The sequence below is a fragment of the Phyllostomus discolor genome, chromosome 8, assembly GCF_004126475.2.
Source record: "Phyllostomus discolor isolate MPI-MPIP mPhyDis1 chromosome 8, mPhyDis1.pri.v3, whole genome shotgun sequence".
Taxonomy (NCBI): Eukaryota; Metazoa; Chordata; class Mammalia; order Chiroptera; family Phyllostomidae; genus Phyllostomus; species Phyllostomus discolor.
In genome coordinates, this window is record NC_040910.2 from 88,441,851 (window position 1) to 88,456,466 (window position 14,616).

Genomic DNA, 14,616 nt, shown 5'->3' on the forward strand with positions numbered 1-14,616 from the left:
CTAGTGCACAGTAAGTGATTAATGAATGCTAGGTTCCATGTTGTGGTTATTCTCGTTGAGCAGCAGGAGCAGTAACAGCTGGAATTTGAAGGGAAGTCTGACCCAGGGCTCTGGGGTCTCAGCCAAGCCCTATGCCGTCTCTCCTCCCTACCCCAGCCTCCAGCTCTCCACCTGCACACCCCACGAAGGTGTTTCCCCCGGAGGCGCTCAGATCCTGGGAGGAACCCAGCGTCCGCAGGGTCCCAAAGCCCGCGGGAGCTCTCAGAGCAGAGGCGGGGAAGCCCCGCCCCCGGCCCCGCCCCCGGCCCACCCTCAGTCTCGGAGTTCGCGGCTCCAGCGGCGGCGGCAGCAGCGGTAGGCACGGTCACGGTCGCTGAGCGGCTCGGCGGGACGACAGGAGATCGGCGCCAGGGGAACCTCGCGCGCATCCTACCGCCCGACAGGCGAAGCCGGCCAGGAGCGTTGCACCAGAATCCGGGTCGCTGCGGCTCCAGCGAGGTAAAAGCCGGGAAAACCGGGAGACACCGGCTCTCCCAGCCTGGGGGCGGTGGGGTACGACCTCCCACGGGAGCCGCTTCCACGGCGCCGGGCCGGCCCTCACCCCCCCGCCCCGCACCCCATTACCATGCAGCCGGGGCGGGGGCCGGCTTGCCCCCCGCGCGCGCTCCTGGCCGGGCGCGGCGAAGGCGGGGGCGGCGTGGTGGGAAGCGCGAGTGTGTGTGAGCGTGTGTGCGTCTCCCTCCCCGGGATGTGCGGGGACCTGGTGATGCCTCCTCTTTGCCAGCGCCGCTGGGCAGGTCGTGTGCCCGCTCCGCACGCTCCGAAGCTGAGGGCAGACTCCCTGGGCGGACTTGAATGCTTGGTAGGAATTATCCGGATAATGCAGAGGGCAAGCCCACCGCCACCTGTAGAGCAGGGCTGTCCACGCGCGTCGAATATCCCACTTATCACACAGCCTGCCTGCCGGGTGGCCTCACTTCCCCAGCTGTCCGATCTCCCCGCCGCCACTCTGCCTGCCCCCAGGACTCTTCCCGCTGCCCATCGGCACAGGGAGGGTGCCTGGGTCCGGCTGGGTCAGAGGAAGCGCCCCGCCAGCCGCCAGGGAGCAGAGATGGACACGCGGGAGAGAAGGAGGTGGTGGCCAAGGGGAATCCACACGCAGATGCATCCCCAAATTTTTCCCGCCACCCCAAAGTCCCCTCATTTTAATTACTTGGTTTGTCTCTTTGCTGTCATCCTAATTTGGCCATTGATGAAAATGCGGTTTAGTACAATTTTGTAAGTGAAGTCAAATGATCACTTCCTGGGATTGATGATCGAATTGCCACTTCCTGGGACTGAAAGACACTTAACAGAGAATCCGGGGACCTGGCTGGGGAGGAAAGAGGCTCCTGTTCTGAGCCTCGCTGATGCAGACAGGGCGCCCCTCACAGAGCTGGGTGTAGCCACGTGCTCTCATCTGCCCCCTAGAACCTGCCAGGCACAATGGTGTCCCCTTTTGTGGCTGAAGAAGCTCTTGTTCAGAAGAGGACAGGCAGTCACCCACTCCACACTGGATTGTCAGTGACCGGATGAGAGCAGGTCTCAGGACAGAATCCCCAAGTGGATGTGACGCTCCGGCTGTCACGGTGCTGGCTCCACACCATCCCGGGGAGCCCAACATGGGACCCCCTCCCGGCCACTTCAGGCTCACTCCCTCTTCTCCATGAACCTTGGGGGGTGATGAATTAAGATCCCAGATTGCACTGGAGGCAGGCGAGGGGTGCCTGGCCTGGATTTGATGTCCCGGTTTTAGGACCTCTCAGGACCACAGGCACCTTGGGTGGCCGCATCGTTCTGCTGACACCACAGCCAGCCAGCCTGCCTGCCCGAGTCTGCCTGCGATGCCCTAGCTGCACCTCACTTTTCTGCTAACTTGGCAGCCGGAGGTAGCTGGGGGCATCCCGTGTCAGAGCCAGGTCCCTAGGGTGCCTCCCTCTCTCGTGTGGGAGGTGTGGATATCCCAAGGGGCAGGGAGGAGCCAGGCTGCCCTGTCCTCACAGGTCCAATGTGTGAGGATCCGGCATCCTGAGGGGCTGCAGCCACGGCCCAGCCAGCAGGCAGCCAGCTTGTGAGAGTCAGCCATTCTCAGGTAGTGAGTGAGTAGAGGTTTGGTCAGTTGGGGCTGAGATGGGGGAGGGGAACGCAGAGGGAAGAGGTTGGCGGAATTATTCACTGCTGGCTGGAGGAGGCGGGCCTTATGTCGGGGTGGAGACCACGGGCTCCAACCCCAGAAGGGCTCCTGACCCGGAGGCTCGGTTTCCTCATCTGTAGCATGGGGCCGGGTGTTGTGCACAGCAAGGACACAGATGTCCATGTCAGCTCACGGAGGTGTCCAGGGCTGGTTGTCTCTACCTCCTCTAGTCCCCAGCCTGACTCTCAGACATTGAACTTGAGGGGGGTGACCATGCGCCTAGGAGCCCTCCTGCCACCCTCAGAGCTGGAGGACTGGTGTAGATTTTCGGGTCAGGGCAGCTCGCAGACTGAGCTTGGCCTCCCAGGAAGAGAGGACAGAAGACTCGGACCCCAGTCCCCGCCAAGCCCTGCCCTGGGGGGATTGGCGTTTCCCCTTGGGCTTCCAGCCCTCGCTGTCCTTCTGTGCCTACCCCATTCAGCCCAGGCAGTCACTGGGCACCAGCCTGATCTTTTATTTCATCCTGGGTTTCGGGTCAGCCTGTCTCTCTGGCCAAAGTGGGGCCAAGCTACCTGTGACTTCAGGAGCACCAGGAAAACCCCGGCCCACCAAATATCGTCCTGTCCTCCAAAACCTGGCTGTCTGCTGCCTAATATTCCACCGTTAGAGACTCGTTCCTTTGACCCCTGGCCTTGTACCTGGTAATGTCAGCTACTAAACCTTAGCATTAGTGACTTGTTTCAAAGCTTTCAGGACTTGTGATGGGAGAGGCAGAAGACAGAAGAGAAAGGGGAGAAAAGACAAGGTGGGGAGAGGAAGAGAGAGAAGGTGGCACTTTCCCAGCCTCAGGGTTTGCAGAGAAAGGCCCAGCTGTGAGCCCAAGGAGGCCCCTGGGGGGTGCGACCAGCAGCAGGCAGGGAAAGCTATGAACCTCCAGTGAGAATTCCTGGTGGGGATGCGGGCGGGGCAGCCTGCTGGGGACGCAGGTGTTAGATAGAAGCTTCCAGAGGCTTCCAGTCCTATGGCTGTGTCGTTTCTGGAGGTGATAGAGCCCGCTGCTCTCCCCTCACCTTACAGCGTGGCCACGTGGAGGTTAGTGTATTCCATAGGTGGTGCGCTCTGCATCTGCAGAGCCTGGGCTAGTCAGCTGGCTGTGTAAAACTGTCAGCGGTGATTGGTTAGGTCAGCAAAAGGCCTGGGCTGAGCTGCGCCGGGGAGGCTCCAACACCTGTGCCTTCCTGAGCAGCCCCACAGCCTCCGTCGCCCTTTCTCAGACAACAGAGTTCACCGAGCCCCGTGGGCTCTCTGGGCGGAGAGAGGCAGCCGGGGTCACCCTAAAAGACTGTGCAGGTGGTTCCCTGCCCAGCTGGGCACAGTCTGGAATTTCCCAGTGTGGGGGCAAGTGTTGGGGGGGTATTAGGGGTGAGAATTGACACTCCCTGCCCAGGGTTGGGGGGATGTCCCTCGGGCTCTAAGGAGACCTGTACCATGGGCTGGTCCTGGCTTGTGACGGCCCAGCAATGAGCGGTTTGCAACCAGCACTGGCTGCTGCTAAGGGCACACTTAGCCCAGAGGGGGAGAGTTTCAGGTCACCAGTATGACCTGTTGGCCATGAACTCCCAAATGTAGCCCCTTCTTTAATATTATTCTCAACTATATCCGTTCTTCAATAATAGCAATGAGTTCTTCATTCTTCCCTCACAATCATTTCTGAGCACCTGCTGTATACATGCCAGCTGCTGTTGTGAGTGAAGGGTGCTCAGCTGCGGCACTGTTGGCATTTGGGGCCCGATTGCTCTTCGGGGGAGGGCTGTCCTGTGCACTGTAGGATGTCAGCCACACCCCTTCTCCCACTGTTACAACCAGAAATGTCTCTCAATGGCACCTGGCGGGGTACGGTCACCCACTGTTGAGAACCACTGGGAATACATCTGTGAACCAAACAGACAACATTCAATACCCTTCCCTTAGGAGTAAGCGCTCTGTGGAGGGAGGTGGACAGTAAATATGCCGAAGAAGGAAAATACACAGCAGGCTGCGAGGTGAAAATGCAGAGAGGAAGACCAGGCAGGGGAGGTTTGGAGAGTGTGGAGGTGGGATGCTCCTTTCAAAGGGACCTCAGGGAAGGCACCACTGGCAGGTGACATTTGAGCAGAGACCAGGAGGAGGGGAGGGAGGCAAGGAGAGGAAGGAGACGCACACAGCTGGGGGAAGGCGTCCACCTCCAGCCCAGTCAGCCTGTGTGGCCACTGGCCCGCTTCTGAGGTAGACCTTAGCGAGGCGTGGGGGCCGAGGGCAGGCTGACAGGCCACAGGGTGAGTGGGACAGAGCACCAGCAGTGAGTCACTTTCTAAAGTACTGTCTTGAGTCCCACATGTCAGGCAAATGGACAGACTGATGTGGGGACATTTCCAGGAGATGGTGGCTAATGACAGTGCCGTCCCTTCTGGGGCATCTGGTCTGTACCTGGCTCTGCTGCGCTAATAATAGGAGTGAACGTGCAGCGGGTACTCATCACTCTCGAAGCTGCTCGTGGGAAAGCCTCCTGCCGTCCAGTCCCGGGGAGACGCACCTCGGTGTCAGGCTGGTCTCCCAGTCCAGGACTCAGGCTCCGCTAGGAAGCTTCGGCCTGGGGACGCAGCCCAGGCTCTTCTCTTCCAGGCCCCTTGCCCTGCACTGGGCGGAGGATGGCGGAACAGGGGCCTGGAGCTCGGCTGCCCCGAGTGACCTTGGGCAAATGTTCTACTTCTTTGAGCCCCAGTTTCCTTAATTCTAAAACGAAGGGGAGAGCAGCTACCCTATAGGGCTGGTGTGAGGATAACATTAAAAGGAAGACAACAGACATCACACAACCGCAGGCTGTGACAAGAGGTGCTACACACACAGTGGCCACTTGCTTTGTCCTCCGGGCCCTGTGGACACTGGGCCCATCTTGCCCACGCCATGACGTCTGCAAGAGGCTCTGCCGAACTTGATGGCTGGGAAAGAATGAAGCCAATGGATCCTTGTCGGCTGCCCTGTCAGTTAACCAGCCCCAAAGACACAGTCAAGTGTAAAGAGAGTGGATATGATGACAATAGCTCCTACACATGTCCCCTCCTCTATGTCTACTGTGCTGGGCGTTTGACTGACCTCATCTAGCTGTCAAGCAGCCCGTCAAGGTCCTTGTCATTAAACATATTTTATATGTGAAGAAACCGAAGCATAGATAACTTGCCCACAGTCACCCAGCTCATAAGCGGTAGAGCCAGGATTTGAACCGAAGGAGCTCAATATGCTTTCTGAGACCATTGGAATTTGTAAAAGAAAACTGTAACCAAGTCACTGGGCACAGGGTCTGACTCTCCCAAACTTCTCTTCCCTTTCCCTTCACTCAAAATGAAAACTGTTCTCCAGATAGGAACCAGGTGATGTAATGGACTCAGCTCAAGTGCCACCTCCTCCAGGAAGCCTTCCTAGATGTTCCTCAGTTAGGATCCTTTGTTTGTGCTTCTGTGCCATCACCTCCATCAGCCAACTTGCCTCCAGCACTGCCAGCATCTGCCCCTCTTCCCCAAACCCCTAGACCGAGGGCTTGCCGAAGGGGTACTCACAACCTGCTTGTTGAACATTTGCTCCCACTGGTCACTGAAATCAATGCCCAGTGCTTCCTTTGCCCTTAGTAGATCTTGCCAGATCCACAAGCTTCTGTTCTCCAGTGCCGATCACGCATTTCACAGAAGCCAGGAGCCAGGCGTTACAGGCGAGCTCCGGAGTTCCGTCCCTGGGGGTAGGCTGCTCAGGGAGGCAGGGAATCATTTGATCCACAGGAGACAGCGAGGGACCTGTCCCGCCTACCTCTGGGTGCAGGATGAGGGGATGTGTGGAAGGGTGTGGTCAGCAGGGGCCTCGCCCTCCCACAGGGGGGGTCCCAGGAGGGAAGTGCAGCTTACTGAGCAGCCCCTCGGGCTCAGGCACCTCACAGCCGGTCTGCGCTCGTCCCCTGCAGCCCTCCCGACTCTGCCCTCATTGCGTATGTGCGTACATCTCCCTTAAATTGTGGTGAGTCATTGTCTTTGCTATAAATAAATGCAATCCGTAGGGGGGTTTATTGTGGTAAAACACACACAACACGAAGTCTACTATTTTAACTATCTTAAAGTATATGGTTCAGTGGCACTTGGTACCTTCAGATGCTGTACAGCCATCACCACTGTCGAGTCCCAGCACACACCCATCACCCTCTGCTCCCCCGCCCCACGTGCCTGGCAACCACGCACCTGCTTTCTATCTGTATGCCTTTGCCTGTGCTGGACCTGGTGTATAAACAGAATCACAATGTGTGGGCGTTTCTCACTTTGCATTACATGTTCCGGGTTCTCCCGTGTGGTGGTATGTTTCAGTACTTCGTTCCTTTTTCGTGGCTGAATAATATTCCGGTGTGGGTCTACTACATGTGTTTATCCATTCCTCAGTCTATGCACATTAGTGTTATTTCCACCTTTTGGCTGTTACAAATAACACTGCTGTGAACATCCAGGTACAAGTATTTGTTGTAACACCCATCACCAGGTTTTTTAGGTATACCCCTAGGCGTAGAATTGCTGGGCCCTGGGGTCATCATATGTGTGACTTAATCAAAGCACCGTCAAACCGTTTTGTCCACAGCACCATTTTACACTCCCATCACCAGCTTCCCCACATCCTCGCCAAAACTTACTACTTTTCCTCAAAACCTTTTGCATCGTGGTTACCCATGTTTTGTGAGACCACGGAGGCTCTGCACTCTTGACTGCTGACCTCTTCTCTCCCAGGGCTCCTGTGACGCCAGGGTCAAGGGCTTAAGGCTCCCAAGCTTCACACTGTCCCTGGCTCATGACGGCCCCTGCTCTCCACTGCCCATCACGGCTTTTCCTCCAAACAGGGGCCCCACTGAGGATGGCGTGGCACTTGTGGGCAGTAAGAGTTGGCATGCCAGAAAGCAGTGCCTTTCCTGCGGGCTGGCACACCCAGACACCCCCAGCCATCGCCCTGGATGCAGGGATGCAGGCGGCTTCTTGGGTAGAGCTCACTTGGCCTCAGAAGAGGGGACTGCTGCCAGGTGGGTGACCTTCACTTGCACTTTTCCGTCCCAGAGGCCCCAGGGCCGAAGCCAGCCTCACCCTGCTCTGCAGAAGGAGCTCGAAGGTGCTCCGGGGCTGGCGGGCACATAGCACCAAAGCCAACCCCACCCTGCTGGAGCACAAGGCATCAGCTGTCCCCTGAGCTCACAGAGAAGAGGACCAGGCCGTGTCCCCAGCTCTGAGTGCGGTGGCAGGCATGTGGTGGTGTTCGGACCCCACTTGGCACTCTGCACCCACATGCTGCCCCTCTCTGAATCCTTCCTACGGGATGTTGCTCCGAATTTCAGGCACCCTTGTACCCCTGTCTATCCCACTCCCGCAGATCACTCTGGAAACTTGAGGGGGGACAGCTGCCGTGTGCCTGGAACCAAGCCCCGCCCCGCATAGGGTCCCAGAGCTTGGCTTTAACAGCAGCTGATGACAGTACCAGGCGTGGGCTGCATCTTGTGCATGAGTCACCTCAAGCACTCCTCACCATGTCCCTGGACAGGGCTGTGACTGTCCCCATCGAGGCCCAGGCTCTGTAAATTCAGATAAAGTATTATTATTGGCTAATAATGCTGCTCGAACCACCAGGATTTTGCTCAGCTTTGAAGGTATTTGAGCCCAAGCTGAGTAGGAATTTCCATGAGTGCAGGAGAGATGAGTCTGGGTCTGTGGCGTGGCCCTGGTTTCCTCCTTTGACCTTCTCCCACATCGCCCCCCCCCCCGCAAACTTGATGACTTGTGCCCAGGCCCTGTGAGCAGGCCCCAGTGCTGCGAGCAGAGAGGAGCCAGGACACCCCAGTCAGATCAGTGGTGGCCCCGTGCTCATTGATTGAGAGCTCGTTGTCAGCCTGGGGCCAGCAGGTGACGGTTGGCCCTTAAGGGGCCACCGCTGGGTTCACCCAGCTTCAAGATCAATTAGCATCAGAAAGGCAGCCAACATTTTTTTCCCTGTCCTGCTCCGCAGAGGGAAATACCGCACAGGAGGCACAATATAGAGACATCATTCTCCGTTATTGATTTCCTCCACTTCCTCTCGCTTCCCTCTGGACCAGACGTCCGTCTCCCTCCTGATGAATGAGCTGTTGTGGGGAGAATGAGGAACACTTATCATCGGGGGGCCTGCAGACACTGCGCTGGCGAGCCGAGGGCTGCGGAGAGTGCGGGCAGCCGAGGGAGGGAGGCAGGAGGCAGAGAGAAAGCAGCAGCCCTTCTGCCCTGCCTTCCTACCCCCGGGAGGGGCAGATCCACCACGGATCAGCCCAGGGTGCGCCCTGACCCCAGGTCCTGGGCATTACACTTCCTGGCTGAGTGGCCCCCAGGGCTCTGTGCCCATGGGTCTACCTGGGAAGACGCCCTGCCTCTCTGTAGCGAGAGTGGGGTGAATACAGGCTGAGGACTGTGCCCCAGGAGGCACAAGTTCAGGTCCCATCCTGGCCTCCCTGGGTGGGATGCCTCCTCTCCTGCCACAGTTTCCTCACTTGCCAAATGGATCATACCATCTGTAACAGCATCTTGCTAGGCTTGATGAAAGCATCCAGTGTAAACATTTGGTGAAACATTATGAATGCCGAGGGTCAGGGTCAATGCAGTTGATCAACAAACCGTTCTGAGCCTGTTTGCTTGGTGACTCCCCCCATTGTTTTCCAGGCTCCTAGATGTATGACCTTTGTGGGGTCCGATGGTCCAAAGATACAGTTAAGATCACTGTGAAGGTCTAGAATTAAGTGACTAAGAAAGAAGATGAGGTGGAAGAATTAAAACCCCTTAGTCAGTCTGGCCAGGAGCTGAGTTCAGTGAATGGTGAACGAGCCAGCAGAGGTGAGAAAACAAACGGATAGTCAGCCGCCTGCAGCCCCATGAGCCCCTCAGCTCCTGAGAGCAGGCTGCAAGTGTCCGCGGCTCGCTTCACTCACTCCTGTGCCCCTCCTTGGCAGCCGCACCCCTGTTCTCTCCGCCTAAGGCCAGAATTGACCGGGCGGGGCGTGCTAAGGAGCCCGCTAACAGCCTGCAGAGCCCCACGTGACTTGCGCTTTTGCAGAGCGAGGTCAGTTGTCCATTAAGCTATGGAGCTGAGCACTCCGCTCAGCAATGTATACTGGACACAGTTAAATAATGAAAATAAAAATAGAACATTGCAAAAGCCTGGAGCAGGCTGGCTTCTGCCCCAGGAAGAAGCAGAGAAGGCCATGCCAGGAGAGGGGCCGGGATTCACTGTCTGCCTCCCTCTGCCATGAAGTGGCTCTGGTTTAAAAGTACTTTTTTCTTTACATATAGGTCATCTTCTGTTAATTTTTAAACTAAAGTTTATATATGTATATACACTCCCATGCATATGTACCCCAATTGGAGAAATAATTTGTGCTGGTTATAGCACATCAGGAAATTCAGAAAAGTAGAAAGAGGCCATCTTCCCTTCCCACCCCCACTCCAGAATGCTGGGTGGGGGGTGTTAGAGATTTCTGATGCCACCTCTAGGCAAGAAGGGGCTCAAAAGTTGATACTGAGTTAACATGCCCAGTGTCAGCAACAGAGTAAGCTCAGCTAACGCATACCCACCCACCTACCAGCACTTAAGGTTTTAAAATACACAGCAGACTCGGAAGAAAGATTGAAGTCCTCTAGGAACTCAAACCCAGAGCCTTTGGCATGTGAGCTGACCCCGAGGAGGACCAGGAGGTGCTAGGCCCAGATACAGCCATAAGAGCTCAAGTCTGACATTTTAATGCCCACCCAGAAACAGGAAGATGTGGCCTGGGGCCCTAGCAAGGCCAGAAGTTGTCGCGCCCCTCTGAGAACAGGAGGCTAGAAACCGGCCCACTCAGGAGTGGGATTGCTGGGTTGTGTGGCAAGAGCACATTTAACTTTATAAGAAACTGCAAACTGTCTTCTGAAGTAATTGTACCATTTTGCATTCCCACCAGCAATGCAGGAGAGCTCCAGTTACTCCAAATCTTGGTCTGCACTTACTATTGTCAACCTTTTTAATTTTAGCTACTCGTGTGTGTATGTGTCATGGTATCTCATTGTGGTTCTGATACAACCTTGATGAGGAGACTAAGTAGGACAATGGGGGACATGATAAGTCAACCTCACTCATGGCTATAAACACAGATGTCATCGATGTAATGTTGAACTGGCTTTTGTGTCTATAGTCATGAATGAGATTGACCTATAATTTATATGTAATATCATATATCACAACAAAAGCAAAATTTATTCTAATAACAGAAGAATGGCTTAACAAAGGAAAATCTATTCATGTAATTTACTTTGTTAACAGATTATAGGAGAAAAATAAACATGCAAACCTCAATAAATATGGAAAGGACAATAAAAATCAATATGACCAAAAAGAAAACCTTGTCACAAACTACCAATAGGAAACAACTTCCTTTCCCCGATAAGCTATATTTTCAACAAATATAGCTTGGTGGTATCCTTTACTTGGTGGTAAATGTCACAATCATTCTCTTTAAAATCAGACCAACCATGTCTCTGTCATCTCTCTGTGTGCCCTGATAGTGCACTGACATAAGAAAACGAGGTAGGAGTTATAAGAATTGGAAGGAAAAACTACAAAAGTATCAATGTTCACAGACTATAGATCTCCTATACAGAAAATCTAAGATGCTCCTACTGGGCAATGTTGCTCTATACAAAAATCAGTAATAGTACTGCGCATTCAAATATATTTAAGAACTTCTCAAAAGAGACCATTAAGTGTAAAGAACAGTGGCAGACTATGAAATGGTTATAAATATGGCAAAGGATTAATATCCAGAATATTTCAAGAGTTCCTATAAATTAGTAAGAAACAAGATGAACCCCAGAGAAAAATACATGGGGAAAGACCTAAACAGGCGCTTCATGGAAAAGGGAACAGGAATGGGACTGGACGTGCAAAGATGCCACATGTCACTAGCGGCCATGGAATGCATGCTGAGATGACAGTGGACACCGTTTTGTTCCCACCGTGTTTGACAAGAAGCCCGACCACACCGTAGGAAGCGATGAGAAGCCCCCTTCTCTTACACGCTGCAAGGGGGAGTGCAATTTGGGACAGCTGCTTTGGAAAGCAATTGGCATTATGCAGTAAAGTCAAACGCAGTTTCTAAACCACTGTGCCCCTGTGCCGTTAAGTATCTCGCCAGAGTTCACATAAGCTCTGAAGTTACAGATTCTCCTTCCTACCCCCTAAACAGTCAGAGGTTCTCTCAGTGGTGCTGGGGCAGGGATTGAGCTCCAAATCTGCCTGCCGGTACTTGATGGGAAACTGTGAGTGCTCTCCTAGCTGTGCCCTGGGGCTCCAGGCTGCACCACAGCAGTCAGCCAGCAGGGCTTAAGCCTGCCACCCACCCTCTTTCCTGATGAGGCATTGTCCCTTAGCTCCAGGAAGACAGCTCATTTGAAAAAGGGAAAAAATCATAGGTCACTTAAAGAAAATGTGGTGCATATTTATTAAACAGCAAAAGAAAAAGAATAAACAAACTCATCCACAACCCTACTATCAAAACACCACTATTTTTTATTACTTTATTGTTGTTCAATTACAGTTGTCTGCATTTCCTCCCCACCCCAGCCAAACCCACCTCCCTCCCTTGCTCCCACCCTTCCCCTTGGTTTTCTCCATGTGTCCTTTACAGTAGTTCCTGAAAACCTTTCTTGCCTCCCCACTCCCCTCTGGCTATTGTTAGATTGTTGTTAATTTCAGTGTCTCTAGTTATATTTTGTTTGCTTTTTTCTTTTGTTGATAATGTTCTAGTTAAAGGTGAGATCATATGGTATTTGTCTTTCACGGCCTGGCTTATTTCGCTTAGCATAATGTTTTCCAGCTCCAATCATGTTGTTGCAAAGGGTAGGAGCTCCTTCTTTCTCTCTGCTGCATAGAATTCCATTGTGTAAGTGTGCCATAGTTTTTTGATCCATTCATTTACTGATGGGCACTTAGGTTGCTTCCAGTACTTGGCTATTGTAAATTGTGCTGCTATGAACATTGGGGTGCATAGGTTCTTCTGGATTAGTGTTTCAGGGCTCTTAGGGTATAATCCCAGCAGTGGAATTGCTGGGTCAAAAGGCAGTTCCATTTTTAGTTTTCTAAGGAAATTCCATACTGTTTTCCAGTGGCTGCAGCAGTCTGCATTCCCACCTACAGTGCACTAGGGTTCCCTTTCTTCACATCCTCTCCAACACTTGTTTGTTGATTTGTTTATGATGGCCATTATTGATGGTGTGAAGTGGTATCACATTGTGATTTTAATTTGCATCTCTCTAATGGCTAGTGATGCTGAGCATCTTTTCATATGTCTCTGGGCCCTCTTTATGTCCTCCTTGGAGAAGTGTCTGTTCAAGTCTGTTGCCCATTTTTAAATTGGGTTTTGTGTCTTCCTGGAGTGGAGTCATGTGAGTTCTTTATATATTTTGGAGATCAAACCTTGTCCGAGGTTTCATTGGCAAATATGTTTTCCCAAATAGTTGGTTCCAAAACACCACTATTAATGTTGTTATATTCATCATCCCAAGTGTTAGCAGATTTTTTGTTTTACAGATTAGCAAATTAGCAATATTTTGTATTCTGCTTTTTTTTCATTTAATGTGATCTTACCAGGATTTTCCATTAACGACTACATAAAAGCCCATCGAGTGGGCAAACCATAGTTCCTATACCCCTTCTCTTTCGGAAGGACTCTGGCTGGTTTTGAGCGCTGTGCTGTTGCATACAACAGAGAATAAATACCTTTGCGTACTTTGTACTGACATCCATCTCCTTAGCTGCAATTCCCAGAAGTAGAATTCGGGGGACCGAAAGAAGTAGAAATGCCTAAGGCTCAGGGCATGTTGCCAAACTGCTTTCCGACAGGGTAGCACCACCTTATGCTCTGGCCAGCACAGCACAGAAGTGACCAGAGGTGACACTGTTCTTTCTAACTTAACATCTTCTTTTGAGATAATTGTAGATTCACATGCAGTTCAGAGGAATCATATGTACAGATCCTGTGAACCCTTTATCCAGTTTCCCCCGACGGTAAGATCTTGCAAAACTACAGCACAGTGCACTACAACCAGGATGCTGAGTAGCTGCGGTTAAGGCGCAGCGCATGCCCACATGGCAAGGCTCCCTCCTGTGGCCACACGGGCCTCCCCCCACCCGCCTCTCGTTCCGATCCCAACAACCACGAATCTGTTCTTCATTTCTCTATTTTTGTCGTTCCAAGAATGTTATATAAATGGAATCATGAAGTGACATTCTTGTCAAAAACAACGGGTGAAACTAACTTACAGATAGAAAAACTATAGGAAACGCATTTTTGCATTGGCTAGTCTCTGGACCAGCACTGTCCGGTAGAATATAATGAAAGCTACATGATGTGATATAAATTTTTCTGTCATACATTTCACTTAGCCCCATATGCCATTTCAACATGTAGTCGGTATTTTAAAACATTGTCAATGAGATATTTTACATTCTTTCTCTGTATGTTCTTTCTTAGAAATCTGGTGTGTGTTCTGGGCTAGTGGCATGTCTCGGCTCAGACTGGCCACGTTGTGCATCTCCAGAGCCCCGTGTGGCTAGTGGCTGCCATGTTGGATAGCTAGCTCAGCTCTGGTCCAAACTGAACTAAGATACAACCGTGAGCCTGGGGTCTGTACATGTCCAGGCTTGTGAGGGTCCCCATGTTGAGTAGTGGTTCTCAACTTCAGCTGCACATTGGAATCACCTGGAATTTTTTATAATACTGATGCCTCACCCTCCCCTCCACCTGCCCCACCAGAAGGTCAGGTGTAATTGGTCTCAGAAGCAATCATCTTTGGGGTTTCTGCAAAACTCTTCAGGATGATGCTCCTGGGCCGCAGTGATTGAGGCCCACCAATGTAAAGGCCCAGGGTTGTGTCCTGTTTGATCCCATCGTGCCATGGGGTCCTGGGAGAGGTCCCTTTTCTCCTCTCAGTTCCTGACCTGACCCCTTGGAGAGCAGGTGCTTTCCTCCCTAGCAGTTCTGAAGGCTTCTGTGTGTCCCCTGCCCCCCACGTGCCGCCCCAATCTCTGCTTGTTCAGTTGGGAGACAGTTTCCAAGGCTGCTCTTAAAGTGAGACGCACACAAGCAGTCTCCCCTCCCCTTCCCACCCCACAAGCACCATCTCGTGACCCCACACATTTTCCACACTGGGGTCAGCCTCCTCGGTGGCCAGTCCAGCTTCCTTCCTGGATCGAGGAATGAAGATGAACATTTGCGAAGAGCCCACGACCTACTTCATGGCACAGAACCCCCATGGCTGCCCTGAAAAGAAGCAGCCATTCCTGGGTTACTGATGAGACTCTGACAGGCTGAGCCAGCAGCCCCGAGCCCAACCCCG

General features: G+C 52.8%; 1 protein-coding gene across 1 annotated transcript in view; it reads left to right on the forward strand.

The window, feature by feature from the left end:
- Window positions 1–299: 299 nt before the first annotated feature.
- Window positions 300–14,616, forward strand: part of CACNG5 (calcium voltage-gated channel auxiliary subunit gamma 5) — a 31,172-nt gene continuing 16,855 nt past the window's right edge. Inside the window, exon 1 of the mRNA XM_028521706.2 lies at window positions 300–498. The gene's annotated coding sequence lies outside the window, so the exon portion shown is untranslated. The remainder of the gene's footprint in view (window positions 499–14,616) is intronic.